This window comes from Musca domestica, unplaced genomic scaffold (genome assembly GCF_030504385.1).
Source record: "Musca domestica strain aabys unplaced genomic scaffold, Musca_domestica.polishedcontigs.V.1.1 24, whole genome shotgun sequence".
NCBI lineage: Eukaryota > Metazoa > Arthropoda > Insecta > Diptera > Muscidae > Musca > Musca domestica.
In genome coordinates, this window is record NW_026712272.1 from 4963654 (window position 1) to 4980601 (window position 16948).

The 16948-nt window shown below is 34.6% G+C and overlaps 2 non-coding genes across 2 annotated transcripts; both read left to right on the plus strand.

Moving 5' to 3' along the window:
• The first annotated feature begins 12961 nt into the window (after positions 1-12961).
• TRNAT-AGU (transfer RNA threonine (anticodon AGU)) lies at positions 12962-13035 on the plus strand. The gene has a single exon. It is a non-coding gene; the product is annotated as a tRNA-Thr (tRNA).
• Positions 13036-16322: 3287 nt separating this feature from the next.
• On the plus strand, positions 16323-16396 carry TRNAT-AGU (transfer RNA threonine (anticodon AGU)). Its single transcript has one exon. It is a non-coding gene; the product is annotated as a tRNA-Thr (tRNA).
• The last annotated feature ends 552 nt before the right edge of the window (positions 16397-16948 follow it).

The following is a 16948-nucleotide window of genomic DNA, read 5'->3' on the forward strand; positions in this document are numbered from 1 at the left end:
ACATGTCGTGTTTGGTCCACCAAATACATGAAATCGGCCGAAAATGTATATGGGAGCTATATCCAAATCTGAACCGATTTCAATATAATTTGGGAAATCAATTTTTTAGATAAAATCTATCACACGTTTCAAATTTCATTGAAATTGGGGATACATAGCGTGTTTGGTGCGTCAAATGCTTGAAATCGGCCGAAAATATATATGGAAGCTATATCCAAATCTGAACCGATTTCAATATAATTTGACAAATTTATTTTCGGATTAAATCCCGTCACACATTCCAAATTTCATTGGAATCGAACATTCATATTGTGTTTGAGGCATCAAATGAACGAAATCGGTCGAAAATATATATGGGAGCTATATCCAAATCTGAACCGATTACAATATAATTTGGCTAACTTATTTTTGTTCCAAATTCCTTTACGTATTCCAAATTTGGAGACTGTATCTTCAACCAATCAATAGATATGTGCATATAAAATCTAAATTTTTGGGAGGTACCTCCGATTCTGATGCTATATCTCCAGTTCCAAGTGGAAATTCAAAAATGTATATAGCCTATGTTACTTTCAGGCGATGTTGCAGTATATATGGAAATTTTCAGGAAAATCTATTCAGCGGTTTTCGAGTCCATAAATTACAAACAAACAAACAAACAAACAAACAAACAAACAAACATACAAACATTTTCCTCTTTTATAGATATAGATTTTCGAAAATTTTTAAAAGATTTTTTTCATGAAGGATTCCAAAACTTTGACTAAGGAATATTTTCTAGATTTCTAGAAAGATCCCCAGAGCCAATCAACGAGAATTTTTATACCCTCAGCCATATGGCTACAGAGGGTATATATCATTTGATACGGTCAAAACGTGCCAGCCGAAATAACGGTTTTAGACCCTAGGTCTCTTTGGACTAAATCCGTTTCAGAAAATTTGGAGTCGATCTAGCGGTGTCCGTCCGTCCGTCTGTCTGTCTGGCTGGTGCGCACGATAACTCTCGAAGGGAGTATCCGATTTGGTCCAAACTTGATACATCGTAATATTTTTGTCAAACTTAGATCGAGTTCGGATATGGGCAATATCGGTTCACTCCTTCTGGTAACTCCCCCACAAAAGTTCGATATTTTCAAAAAAAATATTTTTTGCACATAAATCAGGTAATCCGATTTCGCTCCAACTTTGCAAATCTTAATATTTGCGTCAGTACTAGGTCAAGTGTGAAAATGGACAAGATCGGTCCACTTCTTCTGGTACCTCCCCCACAAAGGGTCAATATTTTTAATAATTAAAACTCTCATACAATTGATGTAAGAGTCCGATTGTCTTCAAATTTCACGCATCCCAATATTTAATGTAACCCAAGGTCTGGTGTTAAGATGGAATATATCGTTCCACTCCTTCTGGTACCTCCCACACAAATGATCGAGATTTTCAAAAAAATATACATTTTCTGCACAGAAAGAGAATCGATAATCCGATTTTGTTCCAACTTTGCAAATCCCGATATTTACGTCAGATCTAGATCAGGTGCAAAAATGGATAATATCGGTCCACTCCATCAAGTACCTCCCCCACAAAAGGTCGAAATTTTGAATATCCATCAAGCTCTTAAAACACTAAATTAACATCCGATTTCATTCAGAATTAGCACGTCTCAATATTTTTATAAACGCAAAATGTTTTATAAAGATGGTAGAGATCGGACCATTTGTTCTGGTACCTCCCACACAAAGGATGACAGTTTTGAATAATCAAAACGAGGAAAGAATCCGAAATAAACATCCGGTTCTCTTCATATTACACACGTCCCATTATTTCTAGTAACTCAAGATCTGGTGTGAAGATGGGATATATCGGTCCACTCCTTCTGGTACCTCCCCCACAAAGGATCAAAATTTTGAGTATCCATGAAGCTCATAAAACGCAAAATTAACATCCGATTCTATTCAGACTTGGAGCTTCTCAATATTTTCATCAACACAAGATCTGCCAACTTTTAATTGTCATAACTTCCGAAACAAGTCGGTGATTCTTAACAACTTGCTATATCTAAATATTTCTCTTAACCAGTATTCTGATATGAATATGTAATTTGTCGGAATTTATGATTTCGCATAAAATTGGATACGAATGTTCAATTTTCTTCAAATTTTGCACATACCAATATATTTTATCTGTACTAGATGAAGTATGAAAATGGAATACTTTGGTCCGCTATATCTGTTACCTGACGCATATTTCCGAAAATGTGCATATAAAGTATAAGAAGTAGCCGATATAGTCCAAATCTGTCACGTTCATAACTCAAGGCTGGGGGTATACATCTGTCGGCAAAACCGACTGATACTATTTTACTTGTATAAAGAGAAATTTGTGAATTTTAGTAAATTTTAAAAGAGATTTCTAAGGCCATAAACGTGGACCCTTAAAGGACATTTTTGAAATTTTCATAAGGATTTTTTAACGAATGTTTTCGGCATTTTTCGAGGGATTTAAAAAAAAACAGAGTTTTTGAAGAAATTTTTCTGAATTTTTAAAAATGTTTTAGAAAGGATTTCCAAATCTAAAGCCCCGAACCTTCAATAAATAATTTTTTAAGGATTTAGGGAAGGATTCACATTGCCATTATTTTCTGATGGATTATAAAGGATTGAAAAACATTTTCTTAGATTTTAATTTTTATACCCTCCACCATAGTATGGAGGGTATATTAAGTTTGTCATTCCGTTTGTAACACCTCGAAATATACATTTTAGGCCCCACAAAGTATATATATTCTTGATCAGCGTAAAATTCGTAAGGATTTTTAACGAATGTTTTCGGCATTTTTTGAGGGATTTAAAAAAAAGAAGAAAATTTTCTGAATTTTTAAAAATGTTTTAGAAAGGATTTCCAAGTCTACAAGCTCCGAACTTTTAATACATATTTTTGGAATTTTTAAAGGATTTAGGGAAGGATTCTAATTTCCATTATTTTTTGAAGGATTATAAAGGATTGAAAAAAATTTTCTTAGATTTTAGTTTTTATACCCTCCACCATAGTATGGAGGGTATATTAAGTTTGTCATTCCGCTTGTAACACCTCGAAATATACATTTTATGCCCCACAAAGAATATATATATTCTTGATCAGCATAAAATTCTATGTCGATTAAGCGATGTCCGTCCACTGTCCGTCTGTGGAAATCACTGTAGCTTCCGAGCGAAATGAAGTAAGTTGATAAAATTTTACTCAAATATGTATTATGTCTGCAGGACTTCTGGTATTGGAAAAAGTCCATGTAGGTCCACGTCTTCGTAGAGCCCCCATACAACGGTACCTTCCGATATTCGGTATTTTCATGATTTTAACGACATTATTCACCGGAATTGTTTCAAATTTGGTATTTGAAATTCGTAATGCATACTTCAGCCTAAGACAGAAAATTGTCTTTGCAGGTTCATGTTTTCGCATAGCCCCCATATAACGGTGCCACCCGATATTCGGTTGATAATTTTAGCGACATTATTCACCGGAATTGTTTCAGAATTGGTATTTGAAGTTCGTAATGGATACTGCAGCCTATGACAGAAAATTGTCTTTGCAGGTTCACGTTTTCGCATAGCCCCCATATAACGGTGCCTCCCGATATTCGGTTGATAATTTTAGCGACATTATTCACCGGAATTGTTTCAGAATTGGTATTTGAAGTTCGTAATGGATACTGCAGCCTATGACAGAAAATTGTCCGTGCAGATCCACGTCTTCGCGTAGCCTCCATATAACGGTACCTCCCGATATTCGGTATTTTGATGATTTTAGCGACATTATTCAACGGAATTGTTTCAAATTTGGTATTTGAAGTTCGTAATGGATACTACAGCCCAAGACAGAAAATTGTCTGTGCGGGTTCACGTCTTCGTATAGACCCCTATTTAACGGCTCCTCCCGATATTCGGTATTTTGATGATTTTAGTGACATTATTCACCGGAATTGTTTCAAATTTGGTATTTTAAGTTCGTAATGGGTACTACAGATAAAAAATTGTCTGTGCAGGTCCACGTCTTCGTATAGCCCCCTATTTAACGGCACCTCCCGATTTTCGTTATTTTGATGATTTTAGCGACCTTATTCACCGGAATTGTTTCAAATTTTGGTATTTGGAATTTGGACAGAAAATTGTCTCTGCAGGTCCACGTTTTGTTATAGCCACGATATTTCCCTATATTTGGTATTTTGATGAATTTCGCTCATTATTTACCGATTTTTTTCGCATTTGAATATTTTAATGGCTTATGACAAAAGTTGCCTATGGAGCCCGGTTTTTTGAGATCCTAATATAACGGCTACATTCGGTATTTTTAAGATTTTAACAGAATTTTTAACGGATTTTTTTTTTTTGAAATTGCCCGGCCCGGCCGAACTTACAGCTTTTTTACTTATTAATAATATTTTTTTCTTATTTTCTAAATTTTTCTTTTAAAAATATTTTCTTCGTTTTCTAAAAGTTTTTTTTAAGAATATTTTCCAAAAGATTCCAAGACATGTTCAGAGTTTTATTTAAAAAGTATCCACCCGTTAATTTCGCAAACATTGTTAGCCATTATTCTCCAGAATGGTCCCTCATTTCATTGGCCATAATGACAATCCTGTTTATCACACATTTATATTTGGCAATAAAGCTATATAATTTGGTCATAAATTACGGTAATTATCCTTTGCAGGATAATCGCTATCAACCCATAAAGCCTGTGTCAAAATAATATTATAATTAGAATTGAAAAACCTGCTACTCATTAACGCAACCCTTGAACACAAAACGAGAAGCAGCTAAAAAGTGTGCCAAGGCAATGATCATAAGGATCCCTATTATTATTATCCTTGCAAAACAAATTTCTTAAGCGAATTAAACTGAAGGAAAACCAGGGATAATTTCGAGTATTATGCGGCTTGTTTGGCATATTTGGCAAAAACAACAAAACAAATATCCCAAAAAGAATTGTAAGGCAAAGGATAACAAATATGAAAGGAGAGCAGTTGAAATCAACACCTGCAGGGTCCTTATGAGTTGTACATCGAAACTGGTTTTCCCTGGCCACTAAAAGTAATTGTCCTTTGCAATTTTATGTCCGATCAAAGGGGGGAAATGTAACCAAACTCTTTTCTTATATAAGCCGGAAAATTGTCTATATGAAATGGGTTTTTGAGGATCTATTCATTAAAGTGACCCATTCCCCCTACCCGGCCAACACCGTTGTCGGCATCCTGTGTGTGTTAATGATACGAAATGGTATTTGACATTTTAACCACCACCACCGCCAAAGAAAGGGTAACTGATGCCAGCAAGGCTACACCTTGCATGCACTCCTTTAAGGACACCAAAAAGCAGATGACCGGCATGAAGTGCAAAAAAGAAAAACATCTCTGGAAATAAAACGTTATCAATTTGAACTCATTTATTGAGGGGTACTGCCATTCAAAAAGGGGTTGGATGTAGGGAAAACATGTTTATCCTAAACTAAACTATGTTGATGTCCTGTTTTTTTTCACTACCTTCCATGTGTCATCCTACCTCACACGTGCCCCATTTACTTAATTGCTTTGGCAAATTCCTTGGATGGACATGAAAAAATAATGTTTTCGAAAATTACTTGTTATCAAAAAAAAAAAAAAAAAAAAAATGCAATTTAAATAAGTTCAGGACACAAGCAGAAAGCCTTTATGGCAGTAGCAAGAGGAAAACTTATTCACTTTTTATGAAAGTAATTTAGTTTTAATTTAAATTGAAAATTTTCAATTTCTAAAGCAGATAGACACATAAATATTATTATAAGGCAAAATTCTGAAAATAGTATTAGAAAAAAAAAGTATAGAACCCAGTACGAACTTCGAATAGAAACTTTTAAAAAATACGTTAGAAAATGTGGCTTGAATTGTCAAAATAATGAATTTCCGAAGGTAACTGGCTTAATTCGCAAACAAAAAATGCATCATGAATATTCATGAATTATAAAATAAAAATATTTTATTGATAACTTAATATCAAAAATTTTGAAACACAAGTCTGGCAGACATGTGAATCGTGGTGGAATCGATGGTTTCAATTTGTTAAAGGGAAAACAGGATTTTTTTGAGAAGGATTCGCAGGGCCATAAATTGGGATTTTTAAAGGAGATTTTCGAAATATACCCTTGTATGGGTGCTATAGTAAAGCGTGGATAGTGGATACTCTGAATATCAAATTTTTCGTGGAAAAGTGTGACTAAAATGATCAAAATACCGAATACCGGGAGATACCGTTATATAGAGGCTATGCGAAAACGTGGTCCAGTCAATATCAACCATATTCAATACCAAACATCCTAGACACATTACAAACTATTGGGATATCTTTATAATTTTTGTGGTCTACGAAGAATATTAAGAGATTTTAAAAATGGGATGAACAACCCTGCAGGGAAATTAATTGGTTTAAAACTAATTTAAAATTAGTTTAAAAAAAACCACAACTAGTTTGTTTTTTGATTTATTTCCTTTACGCCAACTAACTATTTTAACATGGGGATGAGCTAGGCAGTGGACAATTGTCCATTCCTGCATTACTTTGAAACTAAATATAAACTAGTTTTTTTTAAACTAACTATAAACCAATTACTTTTAAGCCAATTTTTAGTCAGTTGAAAAATATGTTAAAAAAGTTCAAAAAAAATTTTTTTAATTTTTTCTTTATTTTTTTTATTTATTTATTTTTTTTTTGTTTTGTTAATCAAATTCTTTATTTTCTATTTGGCTGCACTGTTTTTCTAAGCATATGTACTTGTGTATTAAGGTTAGCAGCACTAGCTTGTATCATTGTACGTTGCATTTATATCGAAGTATTTTTGGAAATGTATTATGCGAATTATTGCAAAGTAGTTTGATATAACCAATCATCATTGCTTTTTAGGGCTGCTTTTTTCTCTAGAGAACTTATATGTGTTTTGTTTTTGCAATTTATTTTCGTTTTGGTGTTTGAAGTGGTTTATATCCAGATGACTTTTCAACCAATTTGAAGTTAGTTGTAGAATAATGCATTTATAACTAACGATTTTCTCAACTGGTTGAAAAATGCCCCGCTGGTAAGTTAGTTAGTAAATGCATTATTCTACAACTAACTTCAAATTAGTTGAAAAGTCATCTGAATATCAACCAGTAGTGGTTACTTTGCTTTTTGATCTCCAGATGACTTTTCAACTAATTTGTAGTTAGTTGTAGAATAATGCATTTATAACTAACGATTTTCTCAACTAGTTGAAAAAAGTCTTGCAGGGAATTTAATACGCTCCTTTCCAAGGCGGAGGAAATAATAACAATAGATTTTGATCTTGGAATTCGTATTGACAAAGCCTCAAAAAATGCAGAAAATATTGAAAAAAAATCAGATTCAATTTCCCTTTAAAATTCAGAAAAATGTTTTAAAAATCCAGAAAATATTCACAAAAAATCCTCGGTAATGACCCTTTAAATGTTCAGAAAATATACTTTACTTCGACTTAATGACTTATCGAAATTTCAGAAAATATTTTTCAAAAATCCATCTCCCAAGTCAAAAATTGGTCCCTTGATAATTAAAAAAAACATGTTTTAAAAATTCACGTTAGCATCTCTCCAAAAAAATAGAAAATATTCTTTAAAAAAAAAATAAAAAATTTAGAAAGTATTCTTTAAAAAAACACGGAAATAGTCCTTTAAAATTCAGAAAGTATTAATTAAAAAATCCACCGTTATGGGCCTTTACATATTCCGAAAATATTCTTTGAAAACTCCTACTTAATGAACCATCGACATTTCAGAAAATATTTTCTAAAAATCCAAATAATGGTCGTTTAAGGACACAAAAAAAAAAATCAGGTTAAGAAACTTTCAAAAAAGCCAGAAAGTATTCTTTAAAAAAAATCCCAATAAGTAGTACTCTACAATTCAGAAAATTGCCTCTTAAAGACTGAAAAAATAGGGTAAGTGCGCCTAAGTTCGGCATGTCCCAGTTGTCGGCAGTTTTGAAATTTAAACTTAAATAACTAAAAATGGAATTGACCAAATAATGAAATAATTGCAAAAAAAAAAAAAAATACGTCTACAGTGTTCTCTGCTCTCTTTCTGTAAAAAAACAATGAGCTCTGATCATTTATTACGAGAGAATAACGGTTTTCGTCAGTGAGTGTCTTCCAACGTGTGCGATAGTGCTTGTTTGTAAAGAAACAAGTAAAAAAGTATCGGTCGGTTTTGCCGACAGATGTATACCCTCAGCCCTCTTCAGCCTCTACGGAGTATGTTTTGAAAGAAAGGTCAATATAGACCCTTTCGTATCCCACCTAAATAAATATGATATAAATATTATTATATATAAAAATAATTATATATATAAAAATAAAGTATAGCAGATGGATATAGCAATTGTAAAGAATCGGTGAGTTGCTTCGCAAATTATGATAGATAAAAATATTGAAAATTGTGTCCCTTTGTGGGTGAGGTACCAGAAGGTGTTCGCGGATATATAGCATCCTCACAAGAGATCTGGTGTTAGCAAAAATTATTGTATGTGTGAAATTTGAAGAGAGTTGGATCCTTATTTCGCTTTCTTTAAGTGTTATGTTTTTCAAAATTAGATTATTGCTTCCCTTTCTGTGCAGAAAATATATATTTTTAAAATTTCGACCATTTGTGGGGGAGGTACCAGTAGAAGTGGATCGATATACTCCATCTTAACACCAGACCTTGACTAATAAAATGATTGGGATGGGTGAAATTTGAAGACAATCGAACTGTTAAATCACATCTTATGAGAGTTGTAATTTTTCAAAATGTTGACCATTTGTGGGGGAGGTACTTAAAGGAGTGGACCGATATTGTCCATATTTGGACCAGACCTAGCACTGATGCAAATATTAGGATTTGCAAAGTTGGACCAAAATCGGATCATCGTTTCTCTTTCTGTGCAAAAAATATATGATTTGCAAATTTCGACCTTTTGTGGGGAGGTACCAGAAGGAGTGGACCGATATTGCCCATTTTTACACCTAACGTAATACTGATGCAAATATTAGGATTTGCAAAGTTGGAGCAAAATCGGATTATCGCATTTCTTTCTGTGCAAAAAATATATTTTTTGCAAATTTCGACCTTTTGTGGGGGAGGTTCCAGAAGGAATGGACCGATATTGCTCATCTTAACACCAGACCTTGGGTTAATATAAATATTAGGATGTGTAAAATTTGAAGACAATCGGACTCTTAAATCACATTTTATGAGAGTTGTAATTATTCAAAATTTTGACCATTTGTGGGGGAGGTACTTGATGGAGTGGACCGATATTGTCCATTTTCACACCTGACCTAGCACTGATGCAAATATTAGGATTTGCAAAATTTGGGGCAAAATCGGATTTTTCCTTCACTTTCAGCGCAAAGAATAAATTTTTTGCAAATTTCGACCTTTTGTGGGGAAGGTACCAGAAGGAGTGGACCGATATTGCCCATCTTCGAACTCGATCTAAGTTTGACAAAAATATTACGATGTACCAAGTTTGGACCAAATCGGATACTCCCTTCGAGAGTTATCGTGCGCACCAGCCAGACAGACAGACGGACGGACGGACGGACGGACATCGCTAGATCGACTCCAAATGTTCTGAAACGGGTTTGGTCCAAAGAGACTTAGGGTCTAAAACCGTTATTTCGACTAGGCACGTTTTGACCGTATCAAATGATATATACCCTCTGTAGCCATATGGCTGAGGGTATAAAAAGAAAATCACATCATTGACCTTTTAAAAATTTAGAAAATATTTTTAAAAAATCTAGATAAAGGACCTTTATAAAAAAATAAACAAGAAAAAATCTCTAAACAATCCATATTAATGCCCCTTTGAAATTTCGAAAAATATACGATAGTGGCCCCATTAAATTGAGAAAATGTTTTTTAAATAAGTCCGCCTCTTTGAGAGAAATTCCTTTCTCAGAAAATATTCCTTATACAATCCACGTTAACGGCCTTCTTAAAACTTTCAAAAATGCAGAACATATTGCTCTAGTTTTGGTGTTCGTTCCTCAAATATCCAGAAAATGTTCTTAAAATATCCATGTTAACGGCTTTTAGAATTCTTCAAAAATACTCTCAGAATCAGAAAATATTCTATGAAACGTACAGCTAAAGGGTCCTTATAAAATTTTAGAAAATATTATTAAAAAACTCCACGTTTAGGACCTTTCAAAAATTCGGAGAATATTTTTTGAAAATCTACGATGAGGATCTTTCAAAATTACACAAAGTAATATTTTAAAAAAAACGTTAAGGACCTTATAAAAATTAGAATTTTATTTTTCTAAAAAATCTAACTAAAGTATCTTTAAAAAAATCAGAAAAAAATCTTAAAAAAATCCATGTTAATGCCCCTTTAAATTTTCAGAAAATATTCCTTAAAAATTATCGTTAATTCCACGCAGATGGTCCATAAAGATTTAGAAAATCTTCTTTAAATCCCCACCTTAAGTGTCTTCAAAAAATAATTGTGGGAATCTTTAGGAAAAAAAAATTCGAAAAAAAGCTATTAAAATATAACCCAGAAAATATTCTTTAAAAATCCTCTGGGAATTTAGATTTTTTTCTTAGATATATCTTTAACCTAAAAATTCAGAAAATATTCTCCGAAAAGTTCTGCCTCTATTTCATTCAAAGTTCCTCGTGTGTGTCTCTGGTAGAATTAAAAAATATATTTACTATTTTCCAGAAGTGCAAGAATTAAAAACAAGTTAAAAAGCAGTAAGTTCGGCAGTGTCGAATTTTGAATACCCTCCACCATTTGGAACTAATTTAAAATTTTCAAAAAATAAAATTCTGTTAAAAGTTTAAAAGTAGCCGTTATATTGGGGTCTATACGACGTGGACCTACATAGGCATTGTTTGCCATTAGCCATTGCCATATTCAAATTTGAAACTTGCAATAAACGGTGAATAATGTAGCTAAAATTTAACGTTATTTCGGAGCTGTGCGAAGACCTCGGCCAGTATAGAGAACTTTCTGTCACAGGCTATAGCATCCATTACTAACGTCAAATACGACATCTCAAACAATTTCGGTGAGTATTGCACCTAAACTCGTCAAAATACCGAATATATGGAGGTACTGATGTATGGGGCCTATACGAAGACCTGGGCCTGTATAGGCAATTTTTGTAGTTCCCATTACGAACTCTAAATACGTAATTTGAAACAATTCCGGTGAATAATGACGCTTAAATCTTCAAAATACCGAATTTTGGGAGGTACCGTTATATGGGGTCTATACGAAGACGTGGACCTGCGCCGAAAATTTTCTGTCATAGGCTGTAGTATTCATTACGAATCTCAAATTCCAAATTTGAAACAATTACGGTGAATAATGTCGCTAAAATCATCAAAATACCGAATATAGGGAGGTACCGTTATATGGGGGCTATACGAAGACGTGGACCTGCACCGACAACTTTCTGCTTTATGCTGTAGTATTCATTACGAACTTCAAATACCAAAGTTGAAACAATTCCGGTGAATAATGTCGCTAAAATCATCAAAATACCGAATATCGGGAGGTACCGTTATATGGGGGCTATATGAAAACGTGGACCTACATGGCCCATTTACGAACTTAACCTGCCTACTGGAAAAATAAACACGTGTGCAAAATTTTAGCCTTCTACCTCAATTCGTTCGAAAGATAGCGTGATTACAACAGACAGACGGACAGACAGACAGGCAGGCGGACATGGCTAAATCGACTTAGAATTTTACACTGATCAAGAATATATATACTTGGTTGGGTCTGACATGAGTATTTCGAGGAGTTACAAACGGAATGACAAAATTAATATACCCTCCATAGTATGGTGGAGGGTATAAAAAAATCCTCGCTGATGGTCCATAAAGATTTAGAAAATCTTCTTTAAATCCCCACCTTAAGGGTCTTCAAAAAATCCACAATAGTGGGTCAAATTCGTTCCAAATGGTGGAGGGTATTCAAAATTCGGCCCGATCGAACTTGCAGCTTTTTAACTTGTTTTTTTTTTCCAAAATTTTTCATTTGACAAATTTTTATTGTATATACCGAAATCAGAGATGGGAACCTGTTTTTTGTTAAGGGAAATTTTACAAGGTAAATTACAGAAATTGCAGAGATGGATATGCTTATTTGAAATGACTTTACCTTCTTAATTATACAATGAATCCTTCTCACAAAGCCTTTCAAAAAATCTGAAAATCGTCTTTAAAAATTCCATGTTTACAATGTGGGAATCTTTAGAAAGTATTCGCAAAAAATATTTGAAAAAAAATTTCAAAAAAAACTATTTAAAAAAAGAACTCAGAAAATATTCTTTAAAAATCCACTGGAAATTTAGATTTTTTCCTCAGATATATTGCTACCCTAAAAATTCAGAAAATATTCTCCGAAATGGTCTGACTTTATATTCATTGAAATTTCCTCGTGTGTGCTTCTGATAGAATTAAAAAAAATATTTACTCTTTTCCAGAACTGCAAGAATTAAAAAAAATAATCCGATTTTAAACCGATTTTCCCTCTATAATAAAATGCAAAAAAGTGGATTCTTGCCGGTTCTGGAACAGAGCGATTGTTTTAAAGACAACGAAAAATGATTGTCATATCTGTTCCCTCAACCACTTGACATTATCTACCAGAATACATTCATCGAAAATGTGTATGTGTGTGTGCGTGTGATTATTTGTTCAATCAAAAAATACTATCTCTCCCCCCGCATAGAGACGAAACCTCTCGAATACCATGTGCGCATGTTGAAAATATTTAAAAATAGTTTACACAATTGTTTTTTTGGTGTTATTTTAAAAATAAACACAGCATAGACGAGCCAGGTACCCTACCAACACCCACCACATACGCTACAGACACACGCACATGGAGGGAAGGTCGTTGCCCAACGCATATATGGCGCCGTGGCTTAGTTGGTTAAAGCGCCTGTCTAGTAAACAGGAGATCGTGAGTTCGAATCTCGCCGGGGCCTTGAGTAGTTGCTTTATTTGTGACATTTTTGCCCTGTTCGAAATTACTTTAAATGGTCGGAGTGGATTGGATTGGGGGAAAAGGTTAATGTGTGGTTAAATTGTTGTATTACCTGGCAATTCATTCCTAACTACGTTGCTGTTATGCAAATTACAGTTTTAACCTCCCGTTGCTATTAAATGCAATCAATGTGTCAATTAACTGGCAATCATTGTTTGAGAATATTTCACCTACCACCACCAGCCAGCCAGCCAGCAGCAGCAGCAACAGCGTCATTATCCGGATTGGCGTTGATCTCTCTGCCAACTAACCGTAGATCGTTTGTTTGACCGATCGATCAATCATGCTGTGATAATGTTTTACATACTGGTATTTTGTCGACGACGACGACGACTTCTTTGGAGTTTCAAAACTTGTTTTCGTAGTTCAATTGAAATGATCACCGAACCAATCCATCCATCCATCCATTCGAATACTCAATAGATGCAAGGATAGAGTCAAACAATTTGTTTGCCTGAAATTAATTTGCCAAACGGCAGCGGTAGTTAATGTCAATCAATTTGTCAGTTATAGATCCATCAATGGAGGGGCAAAAATAGAAAATAACACTTCGGGAGGTTTTAAGCTATTTTGATAAGTAACGGGTGATTTCCTTCTGCATTCGGAACGGTTAAGAGAATAAAAAAGGTTTTAAATTTTGGTAATGAAACTACAAAAAAGCCAGTATTTCAACCATAGAATGTAAAAATACCGAATGTAGCCGTTATATTAGGGTCTATACGACGACGTGGACCTGCATAGGCATTTTTTGTCATAGGCCATTACAATGTTCAAATGCGAAATTTGAAAAAAAAAATTGGTGAATAATGAAGCTAAAATCATCAATATACCGAATATAGGAAGGTTATAGTACCTATGGGGGCTATACCAAAACGTGGACCTGCACAGACAATTTTTGTGTTCTAGGCTGTAGTATATATTAAGAACTTCAAATACCAAAATTGAAATAATTCGGGTAAATAATGTCGCTAAAATCATCAAAATACCCAATATCGGGAGGTGCCGTTATATGAGGGCTATACGAAAACGTGGACCTGCACAGACAATTTTCTGTCTAAGGCTGTAGTATCCATTACGAACATCAAATACCAAATTTGAAATAACTCGGGTGAATAATGTCGCTAAAATCATCAAAATAACGAATATCGGGGATATGGGGGCTATACGAAGACGTGGACCTGCACAGACAGTTTTCTGTCGTAGGCTGTAGTATCCATTACGAACTTTAAATACCAAATTTGAAACATTTCCGGTGAATAATGTCGCTTAAATCACCAAAATACCGAAAAAAGGGGAGGTACCATTATATGGGGGTTATACCAAAACGTGGACCTACACGGACAATTTTCTGTATCAGGCTGTACTATTCATTACGAACTTCAAATACCAAAATTGAAACAATTCCGTTGAATAATGTCGCTAAAATTATCAAAGTACCGAATATTGGGAGGTACCGTTATATGGAGGCTATTCCAATACGTCGACATGCATAGACAATCTTCTGTCATATGCTGTAGTATCCATTACGAACTTCAAATACCAAATTGGAAAAAATTCCGGTGAATAATGTCGCTAAAATTATAAAAGTACCGAATATCGGGAGGTACCGTTATATGGGGGCTATACGAAGACGTGGACCTGCACAGACAATTTTCTGTCATAGGCTGTAGTATCCATTACGAACTTCAAATACCATATTTGAAACATTTCCGGTGAATAATGTCGCTTAAATCAGCAATATGCCGAACCTCGGGAGGTACCATTATATGGGGGCTATACCAAAACGTGGACCAATATGGCCCATTTTCAATACCAAAGGTCCTGCAGACATAATATGCATTTGAGTAAAATTTTATCAACCGTTCGGAAGCTAGATTCATTTCCATAGACTGACAGACGAATAGACGGACGGATATCGGTAAATCGACATAGAATTTGATGCTGATCAAGAATCTTTGTGGGGTCTAAAATAGAAATATATGTCCCGAAATTCACTGATATTAGGTATTATTAAACCTAAAATCGGATTAATGATATATATGGGGCAATATCCAAATCTGAGCCGATCTCGATAAAATTTGGCAAAGGTATTTCCGAGCTCCATAAGATATCTAGTACCAAATATCATTCTGGTGGAGTGCATATTACAAATGTCTGGGACTCAAACACCAAATCGGATGAAATATATGTATGGTACCTAATACCTTTATATGTGGTACCTAATACCCTTTCCACCATGTGGTGTAGGCTATAAATACAGCGATCTTGTTCAGTAAGTTCGGCCGGGCGGAACTTAGAATACCCTCCACCATTTGGAACAAATTTGGAAATTTTCAAAAAAAAAAGGAAAATCCGCTATTTAGGAGCTATAAAAGACCTGGACATACATACACAATATTCTGTCATAGAGAAGCTTAAGATTGTGTTTCTTTCTCGCCTCAGTAAATTTGATCCTTCGAGCCGGATAGAGAATTTAATTGACGAGGTTGGATTCTCTTCTCATATTTACACAGGGCATGCATTCAACCTCAAACTTTATAACCCAATCTTTGCTTACAAACCTTTTATTCTGGCTAGGAATCTCATTCTTTCCCCCAACTACTCGTATTTGTATACTTTCAGCCATTTGGCTAGCGAAATAACTGTTTTAGGTCCTAGGTCTCTTTGGATCTAATCCGTTTCAGGACATTTGGGGCCGATCTAGCGGTGTCCGTCCATCTGTCTGACTGGTGTGCACGATTTGGTCCAAACTTTGTACATCGTAATATTATTATCAAACTTAGATCGAGTTAGGAGATGGACAATATTGGTCCACTCCTTCAGGTACCGCCCATACAAAAGGTCGAACTTTTGAATAATTATAACTCTTATAAAATTTGATGTAAGAGTTCGATTGTCTTCAAATGACACACATCACAATATTTGTATTAACCGATGGTCTGGTGTGAAGATGGTATATAACGGTCCACTCCTTCTGGTACCTCCACCACAAAGGGTCAAAATTCTGAATTCCAATGAAGCTCATAAAACGAGGCGACGTGTATAAAGTATCCTTGCGAATGCCAACACTGCATACGATAACTCATCTCTTAAGATGGTGGATGTGACATAGCGTAGCGAAGAAGGCATACAAGGACCTCATGCTACGAGAAATAGCCTTCGTATACACATGAGACAATCACAGTTACATGCCACATCCTTTTTGCCAATAACTAACGGTACAACAAAGGCGCCGTGGCTTAGTTGGTTAAAGCGCCTGTCTAGTAAACAGGAGATCGTGAGTTCGAATCTCGCCGGGGCCTTACGAACAAAGCACACTTTGTCCGAAATTTTTGATGAGCTCAAATCTTGAGATTGACGACGGGGTATTTTGCGTTCTAAAATCCTTGACATATTTGATGGAAACTTGATAGCTTACAATTTTTAAATTCGAATATTTGTATTACGAAAATGTAGAATCTTTTCATGTAAAAATAATTTCAATAAAGGCCAACGATTTTATATAGTTTCAGAATAGAACAACAACCACACAAAAGTCGTTTTTTTGTGAAATCTATGCCTTATTAGTGCGTAGGTCATTTGTTGATGGATATTTGACAATTTTCTCTTTTGAGTTGAGTTTATAGTGACCTGAGATGAAATAAATCATAGGCTGCATTTCGATTCAAATGAACCTAGGAATTTAGGGTACCTTAGACCAAATTAGGCTCATAGCCCAGTCTATGTTTTATGCCAGAAAGAATCTTCTTATGTTCAGCCATTAAAAATCGCAAACATATATTGTGCTTACGTTGGGCGCCGCTAATTGAACGGCTTCTCTCCACTTCACACTTTTTTGGTTGTCATGACAATTT